At 37.4% G+C, this 25993-nt stretch overlaps 1 protein-coding gene across 4 annotated transcripts in view; it reads right to left on the bottom strand.

Moving 5' to 3' along the window:
• The window catches only part of LOC117383689 (neurocalcin-delta A), a 61488-nt gene extending 35720 nt beyond the window's left edge, over nucleotides 1-25768 (bottom strand). Inside the window, exons 1-4 of one of the 4 annotated variants that reach the window (XM_055227579.1) lie at nucleotides 25731-25768; nucleotides 23694-23809; nucleotides 22709-22792; nucleotides 3038-3221 (exon numbers count right to left, since the gene is read on the bottom strand). The gene's annotated coding sequence lies outside the window, so the exon portion shown is untranslated. Of the gene's footprint in view, nucleotides 1-638; nucleotides 989-3037; nucleotides 3222-22708; nucleotides 22793-23693; nucleotides 23810-25730 lie in introns of those variants that run through there. The other 3 variants (XM_055227578.1, XM_055227580.1, XM_033980895.2) reach the window with 3 other exon arrangements.
• Between the last annotated feature and the right edge of the window lie 225 nt (nucleotides 25769-25993).

Here is a 25993-nt window from a genome sequence, read left to right as displayed (position 1 = left end):
CAAGCCATCTCTGCCCCCGTAACAATCGCACATCTTTCCCTCCTCCAAGCTTCTGTGCAGGGGGGGGGTGCAAACAAAACTGAGTACATTTTAGTTCTCAAGAAAAAAAATACAATCAACAACATTAAGTCGGAATTCAACACTGCTAAAAAAAAAAAAATCAAGCCTGAAACTTTAGGTTCAAATTCATAGACTGTGTATAAAACAAGTATGAAACAACATAATCAGTTGGGAAATGCTGCTGCAAAAATTACACTTGTAGCTTTAACAAATGCATGAGGTCAGTCTAAATTCAATGCAAAATGCGTTTTTCAGTGTAATGACCCAACATAATCAGCAAACTCCAGCTAGGATCCAGTACTGTGAAAAATCAAACTTGAAATTTTAAATATAGTCTGCCTTAAATTGGACAAAATCTGGTAGATTGTTGATATTGATATTACTGATATTACAAAGCTCATGAGGCTCTAATTGCAAAGCTTTGAACTTTCATACTTTGTCCAGGGTCAAGTTAGCAGACAACTTCCTTTTTGCAGCAAGTATGTGGCTTCCAGCAATGCATATAACACAATGTACAAATCTGGCTGAGCCAAGAGAAGAAGTGACATGAAAAAAGAAAAACAATTTCAAGAGCTTACCTCACTTAGTAGCAATGTAGAAGAGGTTCAGAAGTCCATCACCTACCACTCTGACTATGAACTAAGTTACTACTAGCAGCTCAAGACGAGGAAGGAGCAACAGTTTGAAAAGGCAAAGAAAAGCTATGGTGAGCTCAAACAAGGAAGTAGAAAGGAGAAAGATGATTCTGTTTAGAAAGAGATAGCAGGGAGTGGTAGCAAAAGCCTGTAGCTGCCTTGTAGTCTCCTCGTCTAGGCAGGAGGTCTGGTAAAAATGCATACAAACTCCTCTTTCTCTCTCTCTTTTTGCCGCTCCTGCCTTGCTTTCTGTTGCCTCTCTGCCTCTCCCCCAGCCAGGCTTGACGTCAGAGTGATCACATGACCTGGCTGAAAAAAGGGGCGGGCGTGTAAAAGAGAAAGAGTGAGTGGGCGAGTTAGTGAGAAAGGGAAAAAGCCTGGGTTACTATAGAAACAAGCAGCAATGATTTCAATGCTTTTTCAATAGGTCACACACTTGCAGGGTTTTATAACGAGCTAGAGGCTGGAGGAAAAGAGGATATTGCCAAGGTTTTAATGAAATTATTGAGAGAAAATTAAGAAAAGAAGACAAAAGGAGTAGAGGGTAATTATTTTGGGGGGAACTAATGCAATAAGAGCCGCAGACGAAGTGAACTTTTGAGCCAGACAAGCGCCAATTATTAGACAGTAATTGGTGAGCACTGTGTTTTGGTTAACACCACCAAAAATATGAAGTTGATTTCTTAATGGAGAAGGCATTGTTGATGAAGTACGAGCTTGTGAAGAGTGATGGCATGTGACTGAAGCATCATGTCTTTGAGCTCATTACTCTTAGAATTAGTTGTATACAGCCACAATCCTCAAAGTGACTGCTAAAATATATAGCTCTTAAAAATGTCAGATATTGCCACGCACTGAAAACATTTAGCAACCATGCACACAATCATCTATTAATATAACACTTTGCACCAGGACATCATCCCAACGATAAGTCTCCCTTGTGTGTGAATTAAAAATGATGCAGCCTATAAAATGACCCCTCCCTTTTCTAAAGTATGCAGTTTATCTGGGCCAGTCCTTTCTCCTCAGACAAAGGGTGCGTGGCGTGGTCCTGCCCTCCACCAGACCCTTCTTGTCCCATCCTCCACTCCCCCCCTCCCCACCACATTCATCTGAAAACCATCTGGGACATTTGAATGGAAGCACAGTGGGGCCCCGAGAAGAGCAGGGTCAGCCAAGTGAAAAGCCCCCCTCCAGACTACTGTGACTGAAGGTATGTACAAAGAATATTGGCTTGAATTCATATAATTTCCATAAAGAAAAAAATAAATATATATCAAATAAAGAATACAATCAAATGTACATGATAATGAATCATGGATGGTCCCACCCATATGAATTTTTTGGAGGTGATACCAATATTTGTCTTTCTGTTGTGGCTGATAACCGATATTTGCAGATACCGATATTAAGCTTTTAAAATCTATAGCAAGGACCCTTTGTGTGTTAATTTACAATGAGATTTGCATATTAATGTATTTATCTCAAATATAAATTCATAATTTCACTCATTAGTCTGTTCAAAAAGACAAATCTGAAGACATAGGCACATAGAGACTGGGGCAGTGCAGAAAAAAATGTGTGCCTAATATTGTCTCAATTTTCAATATCAGACCGATACTAATATCTTTTCACAGATAACTGGTAACTGATAACGGACAGAAGTACATTAAGTTGAATAAATTGTCTCTGAAATGCAACACATGGTAGATGCCAGAGGATGAGGAAAGTTACTAAGCACAGCTCAGGTCAAAGAGAAGAAAGACCTGATGAACACAAAGCTGTCACATGAGTTCACATGATGTAAGGGCAAACAAGTCAAATGGGAAGAAGAACTACAGGAACAAGAGCATGATTTCACTGACTGTGGAGTCCTGGACCAGAGTTGGCATCAGGAAATATAAATAGGATACATTGTGATTCACATGTCAAATGTCACATGGACAATTCTGAACTACACAACACTATAGCTGCAACAGTTGATAGGAATAACTGCAACTAGTCAAATAATCTGTATCTTATTTTGGAAACTTTCTGAAAATCTTCAGTCACCATATTTCAAATTGTCTAAAAATCTAAATGTACCAAACAAATACATAAAAGACTATAGACTATAGACTATAGACTATAGACTATAATTGTTAGTTACAGTTTTGATTCAAGTTTAAAAAAGGTTATGAAATGTGCATCATGTGCGAAGTGATTTTATTGAGAGGATACTGTTGACTATAATAAGGACTATTTGTATTTGATATTACAGGCCCGTGGTAGACAATCCCCTTTCACACCCTGCCCACTCCCCTCTCATAGCAGTTGTATGTGTCCAGTGCAGGGTGTGTTACCGGCTACAGGGAAATCCTGCGTCCTGGCGGCTCAGGAAGCAGAGAGCACAGAGAGGAAGAGAAAGCACTCGACTCCAGCTCACAGCAGCCCGCAGCAGCCCACAGCAGTCCACAGCAGACTATAGTCCAGTCCAGAGGAAACAGCCACAGAGCACCTCCAAACAACTCTTTTATTGTTTTCAGCCTGGGGACAAAACCATGGAGAGGAAAGAGAAAACATGTCATTCAGGACAAAAATAAAGTCAACATTTTAAGGTCACGTCTACTTGTACTTTATCAACAATTGTAGTAAATTCGTTGGTACCAGATCTATGGGGACCACTTTAACTACACCTACACCTAATTAGCATTATTAAAGCATGGACAAAGAATTCATTGAAAAAAAACAAAACATTGTGATGATTGGCTTAGTAACAACTTAAACAAGGGCATAAGAGTGGGGGTACTAATTAGTAACTAAGGCTTAGTAGTAACAAAGCCTTAGTTTAATGTTAATTTTATAATGATTATTTTTAATGTAATGTAATGTTATGTGTGTGTATATATATATATATATATATATATATATATATATATATATATATATATATATATATATATATATATATATATATATATATATATATATATATATATATAAATTATTTATATTATTACATTGTTGCATCGATCTTTCAGGTTTCATGTGTTGATACCACCAACTTTTGAGTGACTTTAAATAACTATTCACTCTAGCATTTGCAATCGATAACAATCCAATCAGTAATATTTTTGTTAGATAATGGACAAGTTGATTGAGGTTCATGGTTTTGCTGCTGCGGTGAACATGTGGCAGACAAAGGCTCCAGCACATAATTGTAACAGCAGGGTGGCTGAGGTGATAGAGAGTGCATTTATATGAATGGTTTAGGCCAGGTGGTGTAAGCTTGACAGAAACAAATGACGCAACAGATAAACCTCCTGGAGAACATCATTGGTAAGTAGCTTTTTTCAGCTCAAAAATGTTGCACAAAATCTATATTCCTTTTTTATTGTAATCAGTGATATGGTTTAGTGTCCCAGTGAAATGTCAATCACTTCATTCATCTTACTCAAATGCCAAAATCTAAGCTGTGCCAAATATTCCACTCACCTGCCACCCTCTTGTAAACAGTAAATTTGACCTGTGTGTTGTCACATTGTTGCGGTGAGAGCAGAGGAACCTTGAACCTGGATCAGAGTGCTGTCCTGTTAATCTGTGCAGCTGCAGGCATTAGATAACAGCAGATTAGAGGGATAATTCACAGAGGAGCCCAAAACTGTTAACAAGATCCCAGTACGTCTTATCGAATCAATCAATGTGGGAAACCCTGAAGGCTTTCACTTGCATTTCAGATAACAGTGTAAGCCTGGCTGAATTAAAAAGAGGATTTAATCGGCTTCAGCTAGATAAGCAAAGAGGAATGACACAATTTGCAGTACGAAGTTTGGCTGTAATCTTAATTATACAGTATATACAATGCAGTAACATGTTAACAGCATAAGTGAAGGATGCCAGAGGGGAACAGAAAAGCATCGTAATGCATTGGCATTGCTATTGCATCATTATGATCATCAGTAAAATTTAATGGTGGACAAATGTATAATCCATAGAGCAATAAAAAAGACACTGGGCAAAGATATAAAATCCAAAAGTAATTTTCTATGTAAACTCAAAACACCAATGATACATACAGACTCGTACTATTCTAAACTAGCATAGTAGCAACTCATTCATGTTTTTTTTTTCATTCCTTCACAACTGTCATCATCATCGCAACATTGTATCGGTCAATACTATTTAATACAGATTTTTGTTGTAATACAGTTCTTGGGTCTTGTCACTAATATTTCCCCCACTGCAGTGAAATTAATATATCTTACATTAAAAAGCTTTTTCAGACTTACGTAAGCACCAACGTTTCAGTCTGGTTCATCATGACCTTACCCTCTTTTTTTCAAAGTATATAATTGTGTGATGTTGTGTGAGATGGCCCTAGAGCAGAGTCTCATTATGCAAGGCCCTGTGTGTTTACATTGAACCAAACAAATCCAGCTTAACGCCAGCCGCCGGAGAATCAAACAGCAGAGAATGACGTCTGAAATTCCTGAGCAACAATCTGGTGAGGATTTCAAAATGCACTATCCATCTACTGCATCTAAATCTTTGAGCAGTTTGATTAAAGATTTAAACATTGCACAGAGGTTTTGTATGGCAGTTGTATTATAATTTAAAATGTCAGTCTCTCCTGTGGTATCACGCTGTTTTTTTTTGGAAACTGACTTTCTGCAGCCATTGACGCTAATGTTAATCATAACACGGTACTCTCCAGAGTTTCATGTATGAACCAGTTGCTAAAATAGCACAACTCACATATTATAACACTAATACACCAACAATGTTTACCTTATGTGTTTACCATCTTCACTGAAAGAGACAATCAGCCAACCAGACATAGATGTGACATAGATGCCAGTCGCTAACATATGGAATCTATTTGGAGACGTAAACAAAGAAATATGCATGTACTGTTCAATTATCTTAACCATCCCATTCTTTACTGTGAGCTTGGTTTTTCTGCAAGATTATACATTGTAAAAAAGTCCAGTGACATTTTAAAACTTGGAAATAGCTTAATTCCATGTCTATGCCTAAAATGCTAATCAATGATTAGCATTTGTGATTAGCTCCCAAGTCAAATATAATGACATGGCTTTTAAGAGTATGAAATTATCTGTGTGTAAAATACATTCCTTTTTTTTCTTTTTTTTTTTTTTTTTAGTTTTCAGTACTTAATTGTCTCTTGCCATGGAAAAGCTGTCTGGCATACTGTTTTAAGACAAACAAGATCAAGATCAGTTTAATGCTGAATTATGCATAATATATAATTTGCAGTGTAAAGAGAATTAATATTTTTTGTAAAATAAAATAGGAAATCTACAGGAAAGTGGAATATTGCAGCCATAGTGACACTACCTTTGGAGAAACTGGAGCATCCAGTATTATCTTTACCACCTGCAGCATCCTTCCACCACACTCATGTTTCTGTGTCACACTTTCAAAAATAACTGCACAAACAGGCTTTTGGCAAGAGGCTTTTTTTTTTAGTTTACACTGTTTATTTATTTTCTTCCTGACACTAATTGTGATAGATAACCAATGAATTGCGCTTCATTATGAGCAGTTACACAGTAACTGGCAAGAGGTTTGTCACCATGTTAAATAGAAAAACTCTCTGAATTCACTTTCAAACATATTTCTTTACAACAGTACAGTAGGTTAATTTTGTGTTTAAAAACAAACCTCTGTGAGTATTATGTAAGTGAGAGGTGGGCAGAGATGCAACTGCCTCAACAGGCTAATCCAATGTACCTCAGCTTCTGCCAAAACACTGACGGCAGCATCTTACTGCACTGTGGGCTTGTGTAACAGACGTGTAGTAGACTACACTGAGCATACACATTCATTCAAGAGCTTTGAAACACATGGTGTTGATATAATGTAAACATACCATTTTCAGATTGCGGAACCTTTACGATAAATAGTAACGTACCAAATATGATAATGCAGATAATCTTATATTTTGAAAGGCTAAATGACGGTGTCCATCTGTTCAATCAACCTAATGTCATCGCATCATCTGGCATCATCTGTCAAACAGGTTTTATCATTATTATAATTAGAATCTGGAGGCTATCTCCAATTGGCTGTTACCAAAAGGTTGAAATGAAAAGTGTATTCATTTCTAAACTAATATGTAATTTTCTATTAGCAAAATAAAAATGGAATACACATTAATAATTTGGCCCTTATAATTAGTAGTTCTTTGCAGTTCATCCCTAGATTATTGCTATAGGATTACCATGAATACTGCAGCAGTAATGAATCCTTTATTTCACTATGATAAAATAAAATATAATTCCTCAAAAAAATACCAAAAAGGCATGCATTTTCCAGTTAAGCATAGTCACATACTTGATATCTTCATGAGCCTTCCTTGGGTTAAGTTAACAGCAATGTGGTAGGTTAGGATTATATTTAGTCAACTGAAACAAAAAACAGAAACAAAAAGCAGCCATTAGGAGGTGAAACAGGCCATCCACTCCTCTCACTGGTGCGGAGTGTTTCAAACCATATTTGTAAAAACCAACAGGAGGCAGTGAGTGAGTCATGCTCTGTGCCATTAAGAAAACAGCCCACAGACGCATCCTGACGATTTACAGCCCGCAGGGTCCAACGCCAAATCTCAAACCTAACCTCACATCACTATTTCAGATTAGGACCAAAAAGAAATGAGTTAAAACTAAATCAAACAAGGTAGCAGGAGAAAATGAGACATGTGAAAATAAATGAACATCTGCTGAGTTGGGGCTGGGCAAACATGGCCTGGTTTGGTCCAGATTTGGTCCTAGTTTGAGCCTATAGTTTAACTCCTAATGTAGATTTGGTTTGGTCTTGTTCTAGACCTGGTTTAGCCCTGGTCGAGCCCAGTTTTAGATCCTGTTTAGTCCCAGTTTTGATGTGGTCTACGTACAAGTCTGAAAGCAGTAAGAGCATGTGATTGTCTTGTGCTTGTTCATGAAATCAATACTGAAAGTCTTTTTTTTTTTTTTTTTTTGAAAAGAAAAAATGAACGCAACAAATGAGATCCATCAATATGAGGAAAAAAAAAGATTCATTTTTTGCCATATCGATCAGTCCTATTTGAATTAAGAGTTTGTGATCGTCTTAGCCTTAATTTTATTATTCAGTATTGTCTGGATCAAAAATATGCCTTTCTGTTGTAACCAGGCAACCACATATGGGGCTGGTAGGCATTTTGGTGATATTTATTCTCTGATGCGCTGGCACAAACCCCTAGTGAGCAGGTTTGCATTAGAGTAATAGGATTGCACATGGATTATGTTAGAAAAAAATATTAAAAACTAATTATGAAATACATCAACTTTCCAAATAAGAAAACTAGCTCTTACAGTGTTCCATTTACTGGTGAATATGACAAAACGCTGTTTAAACTAAGACATCTATACCATACGATCATCCCAACTGTGCACAAACTTGACTTGAGATAATCAGTTTGTTCGAGAGCCCACTCCCTCCTGAATCGCACCTGTCTAATCTATTGTTCCCTTATGGCAGATGACGGACAGGCCACATGCAGGATTAGCTCGAGCCCAATCTCTCATTTATCAGCAGCTAGCAGCAGGTAGATTCAAGGCCACCGCTACCACCTCCACCAGTCACGACATGCGCCGAACTTAATACATAAATATATATGTGTGTGCGTGCAGTGTAGCCAGCCTAAGCCCAACACTCCTACACACATAGCAAGAATAATCTGGAGAATACGTAGTCAGTGGCTGCATACTGATGGCTGTCTGCTGCCTTAAAGCATGGACGGATTAGAGGAAAATGCAGTCGAATTCAGATGTCAGGCAAACAAGGAGAAGTAGGTTTCTGAGATATGGAGCTGTGAATAACTAGATGCGGTTAATGCGTTTGGTTTTCATTGGATTTGTTTACTGTAATAAGGGGCATTTTCTGCTGTGGAAATCACTCTTCCATTCTAAATAATTTGATTGGTTGTCTCTTTTGAATTCTCTTTCTACAATAATTCACATAGGAGCAAGTAAATGAAGTAAAGAGATAACAGATGTTCATGTGTGGAGGTGTCATTATATAGATTTGATGTTTCAATGAAAAGCTGTTTGCTGAAGCCAGTCACAGTTTAGAAAAAAAGCAAGCAATGTAATTTGGTGGCCTCAGTGATTTGGCAAGGCAAGGCAAGTTTATTTCTATAGCACAGTGCGTACACAAAGTAATTCAAAGTGCTTTACAGAATAAGAAAGACATTAAAATCAAACAAATCAAAACATCAATAATCACAAAACATAAATAATCACAAATAATCATTATAAAATTAACATTAAAAAAGAAGAGTGCAGAATAAAAAACCTTTCAGTCATATGCACAGTTAAACAGAACCATTCTGAGCCAGGTTTTAGCTGCATAAAACTGAGATGCTGATTCCCCATGTTTAGTCCTGACTCTGGGCACCAGCAGGAGGCCGGTCCCTGAAGTCCTCAGAGTGTGAGATGGTTCATATGGCACTAACATGTCAGAGATGTACTTCAGTGTTAGGCCATGGAGAGACTTGAACACAAGCAGAGCTGCTTTAAAGTCTATTGTCTGACACAGCAGGCCATTACAGTAGTCTAACCAACTGGAGACAAATGCATGGATAAGTCTCTCCAAGTCTGGCTTTGACAATATACCTTAGATTTTTTCAATGTTTTTAGGTGGTCAAAAGCTGCAGATGTTACTGATTTGATGTGATTGTTAAAGTTCAAGTCTGAGTCCATTATTACCCCTAGATTTCTAACCTGATTTGAAGGTTTTAGAGAGAGAGACTCGGGTGATTGCTGACACTTTCTCTTTGCTTCTGTGGCCAAAGATGATGACTTCAGTCTTGTCTGAGTTTAGCTGGAGAAAGTTGTTTTGCATCCACACACTGATCTGTTGGATGCAGTGGCAGAGTGAATCCACTGGTCCATATTCACCTGCTGCCAGTGAGACATAGGTCTGAGTGTCATTTGCATAGTTGTGGTAAGACACATTGCTGCTGCGTATTAACTGGCGTAACAGCAGCATGTAGAGACTGAGCAACAGGGGTCTCAGGATTGACCCCTGGGGCACCCCACAGGTCAGGGACATTTTATCTGAGACACATTTTCCAATTTCAACAAAGTACTCCCTGTTTTCTAGATAGGACTTGAACCAGTTTAGTGCCGTTCCAGAGATGCCCACTCAGTCCTCTAGTCTCTGTAGATCTAACAGGACGAAGACTGAGACTTTGCCTGCATCAGTGTTCAGGCGGATGTCATTTGTCACCTTGATAAGACCAGTCTCAATGCTGTGGTGGGGTCTAAAACCTGACTGGAAAACATCAAAGGAGTTGTTCATTTGAAGAAAGTTAATAAACTTTTCAAGGACTTGACCTAAAAACGGCAGATTTGAGATTGGTTGGTAATTGTTCAATATTGTGGCATCAAGCCTGTTCTTCTTTAGGAAAGGCTTGAAAACTGCAGTTTTCAAAGCTCTTGAAAATGTTCCAGATTGAAGTGACATTAACTATGTGAGTGAGTGGTAACAGCAAACTATTGAGCACAGACTTTAGAAATTTAGAGGGTAACGCATCGAGGCAGCATTTAGATGAACTCAGATTGGAGATTGATTTGAATGTTATCTGTACTGATAATAATAAGACATAATAATAAGACATAATATGTACATTTCCTTAGCCATATCATATAGTCACAAGTCACAATGTAATTTGTTCCTTTATCACTACTGCTCACTACTTTCTGTTTCTAGTTCAGCTTATAACATTGTAATAACAACAGGCAGACAATGCATTTTTCATATATACACTAAAGCCTTACAGGACTAGGGGAGGGAGCCTCATCGAAAAATTGATTATAATGCAATTGTTCTGGAGATGTACATTTATGCACGGAGAATATCGTCTATACTTAAAATAATTAATAGACAGCCAGAAGAGTTTATTAAAAATAAAATGAGCAGAAACATCTAGTGTAATTTTTTTGCAATACTTGAACATCACCCAAAACATTTGTAGGTACATTTTGGATATTATCTGAATATCACTGTCGAGATAAAACAAAAGAAAAACATGAAAAAAGAAAATGGAGATTTACATTTTTGTCAATATCGCTTGCCCCCAACCAGGACACAGTTTTAAGGTAATTTAAAATACACTCCAGCCACCACATGACCCACAGTGAGGAGTGCAGTGTAGTTGTGAAATGGGGCCTCTTGAGCGGACAGGCCGCAGCTGTCCCAGTGTTACTCAATGGAGCATGTTTGTATGAAAGAGCAGAGGATGTTCAGCTCATTCGTCTCTTTAAAGCTTCAGAGCGCACACATGTACACACTTTCGCAGCCTGGATTTATGAGCCCGGCCACGTCTATGGGCTGGGGCCTATAGCGATATTATCTAAAAAGTATGGGGTACAGTACATACCAGAAAACAAGGGGATTCAAATGATAATAATACATGACCACTAACTTAATATACACCTTTATTGTCATGTATTGAAGCCCAATTGTTCTTGAAATGAAATAAGGAGAAAACAACACTGAGGCCAGGTACACAAAAAAATTTGACATGTGAAAGACAACTAAACTAAATAAAAAGATCTAACAGTGGACTGCACACCGAGTAATGTAAAATATAATAAAAATATAATAGAATAATTGAATTAAAAATGTTCCTTCTAACTCCTTCTAACTGAAAAATGTTCTGTATATACCATTTTAACTTCCTGTTTGCATGGCATCATGCGGATGATGTGCCACCTCCATAAAGTAACATACTTTAACTGTAACAAAAGGAAAATACACAATTTAAAATAAAAATAATTTTTGGTACTGAAATGAATTGGAAAATTTTGTCATACATAATGGTTACAGTATATATTATATAGTAAGCTCTGGCCACTGTTTCATTTAAGGTCTAGATGGTGACATGCCTTCTAACGCCCTTAACCCCATGAAATAGAACGGAAGAATTAATAAATGGTTGGAGTTAGTATTGTGAAATTAGTATTGTGAAAGGTTTGTTAGAAAAAAACAATATAAATAACCACTTTCTTTTGTATTAAACATACTTAACTAGATACTCTAGAATTATAAATACCATTGCTCTGTTTTCAATACCACTCATGTATTCCTAAGACACACTTTGACTGGTCAGTAACTCATGTATTTATACATCTGCAAATTATTCTTTGAAAATATTAAGATTTATGAACGGGCCCCGGGGAATTGTTTGCTATGACAATTCAAGCTATTGTCTCTACTACAGTTTGGATTGTGTTGCTATGCTCTGTGTTGTTGAACATGAAGTTGAGATACAGCAGCAACTTCAAACACTGCGGCCCTCATAAATGGTACAACTGTTCTGGATCGGCACGACTTAACAACCACAAAATCAGTCCAGCAACAGGGGAGCCCACCGCCCACAGCATTAAACAGCTGTGTTTACTTGTAAGATAAATAAAATCACTTCGTGGGCCCAAAGGATGCAAACGTTCTGATGGTTATACCCACAAGTTTGTTCAAGGTTTACTATTTATAACACTGGTAAATTATAGACAATCATATGTAGACCTTTTAACATGCAGAGCACACACATATGAAAATATCGTAATTTACTAAAATAAAAGTGTAATCTTCTAAACAAATACATTAAGTTATATTTCTGTACTTTTGTGGTTAATTTCATTTTCATCCCTGTGACCCTGACCCGTGGGACTACGGATGGAAATTAGCCGTATGGCTACAATCCGGCGTGTTTACATTCGTGCTTTTGTCATGCATGTTCATTAACATGCACTGTCCCAATCAAATAAACAAATAAAACATATTTTTCTTATGATACTTCAACAAGACATTACAGGCACCAAAATCTGAAACTGCATTACATCATGGGAACAAATTGATCAATGTATTTATGTTTAATGAGCAAAAACCTTAAATAGAGCAGCACAAAGTGTTCTATTTAAGATCAACTGCTGTTAGAAACTGTATCCATAAATGTCATGCTATTATGTGAGTAAACACTTTTTCAGTGACAGGCCATGTCTCAGTGACTCATTCGAATGGAAACAGAAAGTAGACAGTAAAAGTCTGATTGTCGGTAACAGTTCTAATAATGCTCTCATGACTCTGCACTTCCTTAAAGTGGCTGTGGGAAAATCATTAGTACTGAAGGTCATTGCTACTTTTTTACTAATGCACAATGAGGCTCAGAGGCTTAAGGCAAGGTGAGTTTATTTGTATAGCACAACAGCAGGTTAAATCACAACACAACAAATCAAAACATAAATAATCACAAATAGTCATCATAAACTTAACATTAAAGAAGAAAAGTGCAGAATAAATAAAAAGTGCAGAGAAGGCCTGTCTCACAACTTCAGGAAGACTGTTCCAGGTTTTAGCTGCATAAAACTGAAACACTGATTCTCCATGTTTAGTCCTGACTCTGGGCACCAGCAGGAGGCCGGTCCCTGAAGTCCTCAGAGTGTGAGACGGTTCATATGGCACTAACATGTCGGAGATGTATTTTGGTGCTAGGCCATGGAGAGACTTGTTCACAAGCAGATCTGCTTTAAAGTCTATTCTCTGAGCCACAGGAGCCAGTGCAGAGACCCGAGCACAGGCCTCATGTGCTCATACTACCTAGGTCTACTCAGTACCTGAGCAGCAGCGTTCTTGATGTACTGCAGCTGTCTTAACGCTCGTTTGGAGAGGCCAGTGAGCAGGCCGTTACAGTAGTCTAACCTACTGAAGACAAACACATGGATAATTCTCTAAGTCTGACTTTGACAGTATACCTTAGATTTTTCAATGTTTTTTAGATGGTAAAAACTGCAGATGTTACTGATTTGATGTGGCTGTTAAAGTTCAAGTCTGAGTAGATTATTAGCCCTAGATTTCTAGCCTGATTTGAAAGTTTTAGACAGAGAGACTTGAGGTGACTACTAACACTTTCTCTATGTTTCAGTGGGCCAAAGACTTGTAGTCTGAATGCAGACTCATATCCTATATATTGACCTATTTGTGTCCCCAGATACAAGGCAAACATGTTCAAATCAAATAAAGTTTCTTGATTTAGCCCTATTCTTCATTACAAAAACATTGTACATGGTTCAGTTGTGATTGTAGTAACTTTTTTACAGCAGTAACAGCACAAGCTACGTACCCTCCCTTTAAGTGTTAATCTTTTCTCACTACAGACAGTCATGGTGGTTATCCTTGGAGAAATATTTACAGTCCCACTTCCTGACATAATTCAATCCCATCCGACAGAAGAAAGTGTTCCTCTTGATAAAGTGGTGTATATGTCTCTCCAAGGGGTCAAACTCGTTCAACGGGATGTTCCAAGAAAACTCTAGGAATATAGTCCAGAGCCGTTAGAGCGATGTGATCTGTCATGCAGGGATGTGGAAATACATGCTTCCAAGAAAAGACTTTTACATCTACATAAGTCAAGTTACAAAAGCCAGTGCTTGCAATGGACAAAAGTCACTCTTTTGAAGAAGCTTGGTTTTGATTTTGGAAATGCATGCTATCAAAACCATCAATACTTTCATGCAATATATGCTAGAGGTGGGTGATATGACAAAAAAATCACCTCAGTTGGTAGTGTTTGTCCACTGATTCGGAGGTCGGTAGTCCGAAATCCCGCTCTTGACATAAACCGCATTAGTTGAGCGGTCAGGTCCACTGACTCACAGGTTTGAGTGTTTGGTGGAAAACCGCTATATAAAGATGTGACCATTTACCATCACAGTTTTGCCCCACAAATAGAAATGAGCCTTACTGTCTGCTGTTGTAAAAATAAACTAAACGGAATATAAGCATTATGACATTATTACAACAAATTCCTTCTTGTGGATCAAACACAAAAGTTAATCCATCGAATTTGACTTTGACTGTAAAAGTTTAATTGCTAAATATTCTGATGGAAAACATATGGAAGGCAGTACTTTTATTTGAAGTCAACACAATTATTTTGAGTGGGGATATGAAATAAATAAATAGTACATAGTAAAATTGTCTGTAAAAAAAATAAAAATCCACCCTTGAAATTACGCCTGTAATCAACAACCATTCATGCTCATTTTCATTCATCAAAAAACATAATTGTTTTGGTCCTATAAGTGCTGGTTTATTCAGGGCATTTTATTGGTTGACTGAGTGGAAGCAGACACATAAACAAACACTGTAAATACCAGAGAATGGCCAAACATTTTTCACACACCATTTGAGAAAAGTAAGCCTCTTGTGATGACCATATAAGGCGCGCGACTTCTGGCCCAATAACTGTAGCCCTCAGTAACTTTGATGTTGTTTTTCGCGGCAGGGGGAAATCAGCAAAGAGCCAAAACTGAACCAGAAATAGAACAAGTGAAAATCTATGACGGACTGCAGCTTTGCCTTTGGCACAGGCCTGGAGCCATGACATCACCTCGGAGGCATTTTAAAATACAGCAACTGGGTTTGTTGTGGTCAGAAGATGTAATGCCGAATGAAGGATCTCTAAAAGGAAAAAAAAAATCTAATTTCTGTATACTTTTTTGGTGATTATATATTAGGGCTGGGCAATATGGTGATGACAATTCAGACCTCATCCATGAGACAATATTCTTTTTTGGTGATTCAGTATTTCTTTATTTAATGCAGCTGTGCTCAAACAGAGACTCTAAGAGTCTCTGACAGGTGGAATTAATCAATCTTATTGCTTAGCAAGTGACACCATCAGGCCAAGTTACAGGTCAGATCTGCGGAGAGGTGTTTGAGAGGCATGACCTCACAATAAAAATGCACTTTTTCAAAGAATGTTTTACCCATAAAACCACATACAAAAAAATAAATGCAATATTGATAATACCAATACCAAATGATGGAACATTCTAGGCAAAGTAATAACATCAAGTACTTGGCAGACCCTCAAGCTACGTATGTCCCCCTACCTGCAACCAGTGTTCATTTTGTTGATCAATGTAACATTGTATATAACATTTCATAAACAAACTCAGTGTTCAAGGAAGTAGTCTGCTCCTTTGGGAAAGAAGCTCCACAAAAATATCCCATTTTCTGGTGAACTAATAGCCTGCATATTTGCAGTATTTGTGCAGATGGAAATTAATCACCTAATGTAAAAATAAGAGCTTTAGAAATTAAACCATACACGCCCAATCTGCTTTAGATGAATATGTTTACAGATAACGGACCTCACAAAGGCTATTAAAAGGGCACAGTGACAGGATCCATCTAAATCCATAACAGTGGTTAGACGTTAGAAAAGGCCAAATGAAAGTGACTGTAGAGACAGAAGAGAAGGACATTTTTGGAGCTTGTTTTCATTGAATCAAGTGTGAAACAGTGAGACCTCAGCCTTTTCAGCTGAAACCATGGCAACAGATTCATTGACAGAACAAGAGCGAGGGACATTGAAAACAGAAGAAAAAAATCACATGCTGCAAAAAATCTATGGATGAAGGACTGTATGTTTTATGAATGGAAAATATTAAACGTTTACCACAAGTCTGGCGAAATTCAAGAGATCAGCAGGTTTTGTAAACAATAAAAGCTGACTCAAGCATAACTAAGACCTTTATATGACAAAACAATTACAATGAAAATGCTAGATTTGCTTATAATCAACTGAATTAATGGTACATCTCATAACTGGTCACAAATGTAGAAGAAAAAAACCTGATGGTTATTCGATCCCAATACGCTTTGTCAAACAGTTATGATTTTTGTTACCCAACTGATGCCACTTTAATTATTGTACAACTGTGATAGCAACGCAACAGAGTAGACAGACAAACTAATAGCATAATGAGGAAAGCACACAGACCAAGCCGTAACAATGCATTGATAATCACAGGACTGCGGGCCTGGCGGTGTGGGCGTCTGGAACAGACACTGCTTGCTCATTGGCTCATGTGCTCCGTCAGAGCGGGCAGCGGCTGTGGTCGTCCTGCTTCCATATTTGTGCGGTGTCCTCCCACATGTACCCCCCCTTTATCCACCGGCTGTCACGCTTTACAACCCACTCAGCTCACTCTCTCTCTCCTGGCCATCACTGCCTTCCTCTGCTGCAGCACGCATCATTACATAAAGATTAACACGTAACTGAACTTGTATTTTTTCATGTCCTTTTGTAGCACTGTTTATCTATATTTTGTTTAGTTGTTTAGTTCTGGCTTAGAGATCTGGTATAAGTTTATGATAATACACTGTTAAAAATAATAATATAATACATTTTCTATTCTATTTTGCATTGGTAGCTATGGATATTGTGGTTATGCATTGAACAAAACAAACACATAAATATATAAGGTATTATTTTTGCTCTCCTTTCTACCCATAATTGTATGCATAAATAAGCTATCATACATACAGCCCTGCAGGATTTACAGTACCAAGCACAGTGGCCATCCCTCTTGCGTGACAGGCATGTTTCCCACACTGGGGAAGCCCTGTACTATATGTGGGTCTGCCCCAGACTGAGACCAGTGCCTGTCAGAGGGGATTAACTCTACAGCTCTGCCCTTCACCTGCTGCTACTGATGCTACCGTCCTGGCCCCACCAAGTCTCACTTTATGAACAATCCTTTCTATCACCTTTGAAAAGTCTGCAACATTTTAAGGACTCTGTATAACAAATTCACCACTTATAGCAACACCACAACATGTAAGTGTCTTGATCATGAAGTGTCTATGTAGCAAAGAAAATAAATTACTGTACATATTTACACAGAATATGGTTGATTACTAAATACTGTAATGATCTGATATTCTGTGTTTAGTTCAGAGCTGACACCTTTTGTTTTCCTATTAACTGTTCATGTGTTGTTGTTAATGTATCTGCTTTTGTATGTGACACTTGGTTGCTATGCAGACAAGTGGATGTGAAGGTTCGTCAGTTCCTGGTGGATTTGGGGGTTGAAGACTAAGACTGCTGTTGTTTTGGTCTTGTTCAGGCGTGGGTTATGGCCTAAAGTAGCCCTTCTGTTCAAAAAATAAACAACCAGAATAAATTCGGCATATTTCCTTACACCAGAGTATGTTGTGAATCTGTCTGATCGGTCCTATTACCATTCACATTCTACTTTAAACTACAAACTACTACAGTAAAATTGACACTGCAGATTTTTTCCATGTCACTTCTCTCACAACACCACTACAATCAAGAAGAATCAGTTATCTGGACATGAACCAATCAATGCAATCAATGTGTGTGTCCAAAGTGAATCACGGCTGATGACATGTGGGCCCCATGTTGTGTGCGTCACTGTCAGAGAGGGCAGCAGAAGAGGCTAATCAGGGGGACAGCCTCAGCTGCTGGATGTCAGTGAATGATACTGTGAGCACCTGGGCTACTGTGACAGAGGACCTCATGAGAATCATAGTGGGACGGATTTTTGACTGGTATTATTACAGTATTATTAGTATTAGTATTATAAGAAAACTCCTGCTCATGTAGTATATTTATAGAAAGGACACATGGCTAAAAGACATGGCTAACCCTAACAAAACACAAAGGTGGAGAAATGAGACATCCAGTTGTAAGCCTGGCTTTGCTGAAGTTTTATGAAACAGCTCGGGCATCATGTACAATGTTTTTGTAATTAAGAATAAGTCAACATTGAAAAAAAGTGTAAAACAGAAATACTATGAAGCCAGCCCTTAAAGCAGCAAAATCCTTGCAAACTCATATATTTGGCGAGAGTTTAACTGGAAATGTTTAGTGTGCTTTTTCATGAGTCCAAAGCAAAAGGTACATTTTGGGACAGGGAACGCTGGGGACAGTAGGGGGTTTGTGAAGCTGATCATTTGCATATATTTTAGGACTATCCAACCATTCCATTCCATATACCATTCCGAATTCCAAATATCTCTTTGCTATTTTGACATCAGCTGCTAAAAAGGCAAGACGATGGCTCCTCCCTGGTCCTCCCACAATATCAGAATAATTAAATATTGTAAATAACAATATACATGTAATGTAAGCAATTTGTCTGAAAAAAAATACTTTTGTTAAATTATGGTCTAACTGTGTCAGATGAAGTGCAGCATTATTAATCTTAGGTAGTGTAAATTTCCTTTTCCCTTTCCTTTTGATGGACTTTTAATTTCATATTTTACTTTTTCTCTCTCTCCCTACTTGTATGAAGTTCTATTTACAATTATATATATTGGTAAAAAAACACAGATGGTAAATGGCATATGGACCTTTTTGATATATCTGTAAACCACTATGTTAACGTTACAAATGTTACCAGTAAAAGCTATATTTGATTTGAACATGTCTTGTATCTGGGATAAACATAACAAGAGACAAGAACATACAATCCATAAAACTAAATTAAGAAATTATAAATCTTTTACATTTACATAAAACATTATATTTTATTTCTTTTTTATTTAAATAAATAAACAAATGTAAATCTCTGTAAAATGGAGAATGTAATCAAATTGCTAATTTTCTGACTATTCTCTGAAGTTTGGTGATTGCAATTGTTTTCAAATGTGGATTCTGTTCACAGTGTAGTTTAAAACACATCGAGTAGCAATGAGTTTTGAGAGAAGAAATTTTTTTTTACTACAAAACCCATAGAAGAATCCTGTGCATCCCTGTATAATTTTAGTTTAAACTACAAGGCAAGATTTTTTTTTTTCTAAATGGAGCCTTTAGGATTCGATTATTGTGTCAATCCCAACTGCAAATTTTGAAATGCTGTGCAGTTCTAGTTTGGTGTCTCGTGAAATGGATTTTGTGTTTGGATATTTTTGCCATTCAGTCTCTGTGCAGCCCTAGTCTAAATCATCCTTTGCTAATGACGGGTGTGGAAAAGTCAAACGCTTGCAATCAATAAGATGCTGCAGCTCATGGAGTCAACATAATGACTCACAATGTACTCCACATGACAGTAAAAACATAATGACCAAAGTGAGGTGGAGGCATGAGGCCACATAGGCACACAGCTCCATTTAGCTTCCAGCACTAAACATATCAACAGACCGTTAGGCCGCAGCAGTTGGTTTGAGATGTTCTCCTGAATGTTAATGGAGAGACACAGTGCCAGACATGAACACTGAAGTGAGGAGCAACCAGCTGGTGACATTTGAATGAGAAACCACAGAGGGCGCTCGGGTTATTAGAGACATACCAAGAGAATCACTGAGAAGAAGCTCATTGGCATAGAAGATCATTGGCAGAAGATGTCACAAAGTGTAATGTACTCAGAAATGTATGAAGAAGAACACAACATAATGGTCTAATCAAAAATAAATGTTTAATGCTAAATGTTTATGCCATGAATGAAGTGAATGAAGGCACAAGTGTCATGTCAGACATTTGCCGTCTTATCTAGGTGAAAAAAAATCTCACTCTTCCAAAGCAGAATTAGTATGAGTTATAGGGCTTGCAACTTGTTTCAATCTCAGTGAAATATATGCAGTCTAAGGTGTAGACCGAGACAAGGCAAGGCAAGTGTATTTGTATAGTACAATTTGTACACAAAGTAATTCAAAGAGTTTACAGATTAAGAAAGATGTTAAAATCACAATACAACAAACCAAAACATAAATAATCATCATAATCACCCAACAAGAATACATTTGAAAAAGTCCCATAAGATTTTTTAACTGTAGAGTCACTCATAGGCAAAACTATATTTCTATTCAGGTCAGACAGTGGCATTGGAGCAGCCAGACGACCAGAAGTCTCAGTCATGTGAGGCTGGTAGACTGCAGCTCTATCACATATACTATACACAGTAACTATCCATGTACAGACCAGGAATTTTGTCAGCACACACAAAGCACTCCCTGTATCATTTACACACGACCATTCTTCCCCTGAGTGCTTTGTGACATGTATAATCCCACACAGCCATAATACAATGGCATGGGATTAGAGTGGATGTAAAGGGCCAGACATTATGGCAGATAGATTAATCTTGAGATGGATTTTTGCCAGTAAACTAATTATTAAGTACTATCTGATTTATTCAAGCTACAATTTGCAATAACTACTATAACAAGTATCAATTTTTTGGAAACATTCCTATTTAGTTGTATTATAGTCAGGAGGTAACAGCATCTCCTCCTGGTCTGTGCAGAGAGAAACACTGCAGTGCATGTCAGCAGTGGATTGAAGCAGTCACCAGACTGTCTGTGGGGAGCTCTGCACTGACACCGGAGGGTGGGCTTGGTTTGAACCTTGGTTTGCATTTGACCTATCCTGTCAGGAGCAGTCAGGACTACCTTAGCTGGAAGATGTATTGTGAACATTTTTATACTGATTGGGAGAAAACGGACAAAGAGAGATTATGCACAAAGAGCGGACCCAAGCCATTGGGGAATCGAACCCTAACACATGCATGTCCCAGGATGGTGGGAGGACAACCTGGTTCTCACAACCTAAGCTGGGAGAAACATGAGCCAACAACTCTGCCACAATGTATAACTTTCTATACAATGTTTGTCTCTGTATCATTCTATGGGATCTGCTACATTTGGCTGCACTATGGGACCCTAACATACTGTACATCGTTTCTCACATACATTCCATATCCCGGTTTGGTTTAGGGTCTAAGTGACCAAAGAAAAACTGTAACCACAAGGCTGTGTGTTTACAATGAGCAAGGGCCTCCGTTAACTGTGACATACTCTGCCCTTGGATTCAACCAGGAATGCTAACAATTTCAACTACCCATCATGGGAAAATGAGAGGACAGATGAAGGAACCGTTTCCCACACTGCGGTTGAGCTAATCATTGGGAAAAGATGCAAGTGGAAAATTAAACTAAAGCCTGACATTAGTCCTGGGTCAGTTACAGATCACTGCAGTCAAAACAATAAATCTACAATCACTGATAAACTTAGTTTTTGTTTAAAAACAATGAAAATCTATTGTTAGAAAAATGATCAATGAATAGAAATCAATCATTATTAGGACAGTAACAGTTTAGCAGAATAGAAATATTTAAATCATATTTGTTATCTGGACTATATAAACTCTAAAACACATGCCAAAAACAAAATCTGCTACATTATTAAATCAAAATAGCAATAGGAAAATACATAACTTTTTTTTTATCAATAAATGATTCCTTTAGTCACCATATTTTACCTGCCTAATCCACTAAATAAATAAATAAATAAATATATATATATATATATATATATATATATATATATATATATATATATATATATATATAAATAAATCTATGTACAACTAAACAGTGTGAAAAGTTGACTAATTGAAAAAAGAAATGAGATTGACAATTATGTACATGCATGTGTATAAAATTAGTAACTATGTCCCTACTGAATAGTTTCTGAATGAGTTTCTTGGGAAGAGGAACAGCATACATTTAAAACTTTAAAATATCTTTAACGTATCGCTATAATTATTACTTGAAAGACACAGACAAGAGCAACAATATAAAGACGACAAAGCAATATGTACCTCCCCTGGACACATTGAGATACGATTTACTCAATATGGAAGAGCAAAGGGTAAAGCGTGGCACTGCTAATGGTCTTATAGCAGCAGCACTATCTGATTCAAAGCTGTATAATGACAATATGAGCAGATCAATTTAACGGCCTGGTAAACAAACACACCCAGAGCCACTCAAGGCCCAAGACCTATTTTAAGGCTCACAATCAATATGGCAAGAGAGATTCAATATTTAAACAAGAAAAGGTCATCGCCCATCAAAGGAAGCATTAGAAAAACAACAATAGCTACGTCTGCTCTTTGGGCTCAGAAATATATTACTTAAAATAAGATATAAATGCTAATACCGGTAATATGTATACTACTGTTCATTATACACATTTTATATTGTTTGTTTGTTAAAATTAATGACTTGTACTTTTATCTGTGCCCCTATTCTCCACCCCTTTTTAACGACTGCAGATGGAAATTAACTAGAATCTAGGCCGAGGCATCATGTGACCATAAATTGTCTTGTTAAATAAATCAATGAAAATGAAATGGAAGTGCTAAATAAAAATAAATGTTGTTGACTTACTTGATGGTTATTTGGGATGCCCAAGTCTGGGATTCAGTCTTCCATTCCTACTTAGATCATGTGATCTCTACTGTTGCTACTTTCCTGAAAAAGACAACAAAAAATATTTTTTAATATTCTTTTATGAGCTTCGGGCAGAGTTAATTCTGAACATATTCTATATACAAAAAGTCACATACTTTCACATTCAATCCCTGCCAACAGCCAACATAGTTTTGCTATTAGAGCAAACATAAATATCTGATTTTGACTCACAAAACTAGAGAAAATCAAAACACAAGGCTAAAACAGGGAGGGCAAAATGAGACACTAAAAACAATTATTGTGTGTACCTGTTAGTAGGTGTTAATATCCTACATTTGTTTAGTCTATAACAGCTTTCAACTGTCTGTCCGTGGGTTAATAAGTGTGCCAGAAGCCATTAATGCATCAGTGGGTGGTTGTAAATCAAGACAAATGTGGGAGTAGAGAGGCATTAGAATATGTTAGAGGACTCATAGACAGTAACAACGGTCAAAAGAGGGCTGGGCAAAATGGTCAAATTTGATTTTCAATTCCATTTTTTTTTTTTTTCAAAAACAAAATAAAATGCCTTTACGGACGAGACAGACTTCAAATCAGTCCCACTTACAACAAAAAAGTTGCCAAATTTCTTCCTCCAAAATCCGAACTCTAAACCAGATGCTTTTACTGACAAAGGATTGGCTGAATTCAAATAACTAACATCTCACCAACTTCAGGTTAGATTTGAAAGTATGATTTAAAAAAAAATCTGTTCAAATTTTAATAGCAATAGACTACATACAGGAAAATACACATTATAATCCAGCCAGGACCCAGTTGAAACAGAGGGTCAAAATGCAGAAGACACAAAGAGACAATAAAGTGATTAAACCACCTCATGGACTATGGACAGTGGCTGTATAAATACAAAATATAATAAATAAACATTTAATGTAGCTTCTAATAAAGAGATTTTTCACACCTACTCTTCTCTCAGCAGATGTGAACTCCCTAGGCCACTTGTTGCTACAGATGTCAGGTCTCACTCATGGAGGCGAGCAGCTGTTTCCTCGTCTGTCTGATGTAACACGTAATAACCTGAGCAGAGGTGAGAGTAGCACTTTATACAGTTTACACTCAGGAGGGCTCACTCTTGTCTTATAATCAACCTGCACATATATTTAGTCACACATTTCTAAAGGCGGCCACATGCTTCACCATACAGCTGTTATGTGCACACTGATTTACCCAAATATGATCATATATTATTTTGTATATACAAGCAAAAGCAAATTATACCATGTGCCAGTTTGGTGTGTCATAAAAAGTAGTTATCTTAAAGGTGCACGATGTAACTTTTCTGGTGGATGGTACGCCTCCCCCTTGTTTCTATGGAGATATCATTCTCTTGGCCTGGTATCTTGCACAGTATAGGATTAAACTTATCTAGCAGATGTCGCAACCAGCCCAAGTTACAGGTCACATCTGTTGAGAGTTGAGTCCACTCACCATAAGAATGCATGTTTTTCAAGATATTTTGTTGCAATAAAAATATCTGTAATTTAATAAATGTAAGAGAGATAGGCTTAATATCAAACTGTTCAGATCATTCAAGGCAACGCAATAACATTTCCAAACAGGTGCCAGACTCTTACCATCAGAAAAAAAAACCCTCTTGCACCTTAAAACCAAATACATTGTTGTTGTTTTTCTTCTTAAAATAAGTGTAACCTTGTTGGTCCTTCGGGGAAATTTGGCCTTGAATTTGAGAAGATGTGTGTGTAATCCCTCAGTTGTCCAGGTCTGATCCAAGCCCTCTCTGCTTGTGGATATCCAAAATGGGCTTTCAATAGATCTAAGAGAGCTAAAAACAGGACAACAGGGAATCTGAATGTAGAAGGATAGGTGTAACTATTCCTTACATAGCGCGTGTGTCTGTAAAACTTCAGACAGTATGAGATTCAAGTCAATTTCAAACCTACAAACACTTCAGGACAAAACCCCAACGCATAAACAAAAGTAATGTGTTCTACTCCATTCAGTGTAGTGAAGAGTGCAGTGAGCGTCATATTGGAGAAACTAAACAGCCAATCCCTAACAGAATGTACCAATACCAGCGCGAGAGCTCCTCTGAACGCCAGTCTGCTGTTCATCTCCACCTCAAAGCCACTAACCACTCCATTGACAATAGTGCAGTTCAGAGAAAAGAAAGAGAAAAGAAACAGAAAAGAAATAGTTTGAGAGAGGAGTTATTTTTGTTAGGAAAGATGATCCTTCTTTAAACAGGAATGGAGGCCTGAGACATAATCTCTTATCAATCCCGAACTCCATCCTCAGACCCAAAGTAAACAAAGGAAACAAATGGAACAATAATATGGCCATTAAAGATTGAATAGGGTTGTTAAGATTGTAACTGGAGACAACAGCTGTTTACAGTTTCAGTGTAGTTAGCTCCTCCCTTCAGATAGATATAAGGCAGTGTCTACCAGTAATCTGACCAGAACTGAAGCAGCTTGGATGAACAGTGAAACATCTTCACTCCAACAACGATTTGTCCAGTTGACAGATTTAACTTCGGCTTTTGCTATGTGCTTGAATTTGACTCACTCCACTGGTCTGATCATGATCCAGTACCATCCAGGGCTTGAGGTGGGCGCAGGCCTTGTAGTAGGTGACTAAATTTTGGTTTTAGTCTCTGGAATTCATAGCATATTAGTCCAACTGAGGTATACTGAATGAACTGAGAACTGATCGTTGAGAAAGATGATTTATGATGACATCCTGTCTCTCAAAAATGAAAGTTCAACAAGTGTCAATCGCTAGCTATGTCCAGTAATATCTAACTAGTTTATCTTAATCCACTCGCGTTTTATCTAATTATGACTTGCATGAGTTTGTAAAGATGTTAAGCGATGAATGGCTCATCAAAAGTTCACATCTTTAAACGAGTAACACTAACCAAAACAGGATAAAGGAATATAATCAAGATTTAAGCAGAATGTCTATGAAATGAACTCACGTGTGCTCCATGTACTGGACCCAAATAAGCGCGAGACCGAACAAAGATCGTGTGTAAACAAGATAATGCAGGAGAAAAAAAAGCAAACAAGACAAATTTACGTTAAAATAATGGATAGCTTTAATGTAAACGACAACTATAATGTGACTTCCTGGCTAGGTTGTTAACATAAAAGGAGTTTACGCTGTATAACACAATAAAAGGCGAAATTAGCACTGTTTAGCTCACTATGAACCCACGTTTTATATCTCTGCTGACATCTA

Source organism: Periophthalmus magnuspinnatus, chromosome 16 (genome assembly GCF_009829125.3).
Source record: "Periophthalmus magnuspinnatus isolate fPerMag1 chromosome 16, fPerMag1.2.pri, whole genome shotgun sequence".
Taxonomy (NCBI): domain Eukaryota; kingdom Metazoa; phylum Chordata; class Actinopteri; order Gobiiformes; family Gobiidae; genus Periophthalmus; species Periophthalmus magnuspinnatus.
The sequence above is the reverse complement of the archived record's forward strand: the minus strand, read 5'-3'. Positions and strand labels throughout refer to the sequence as shown.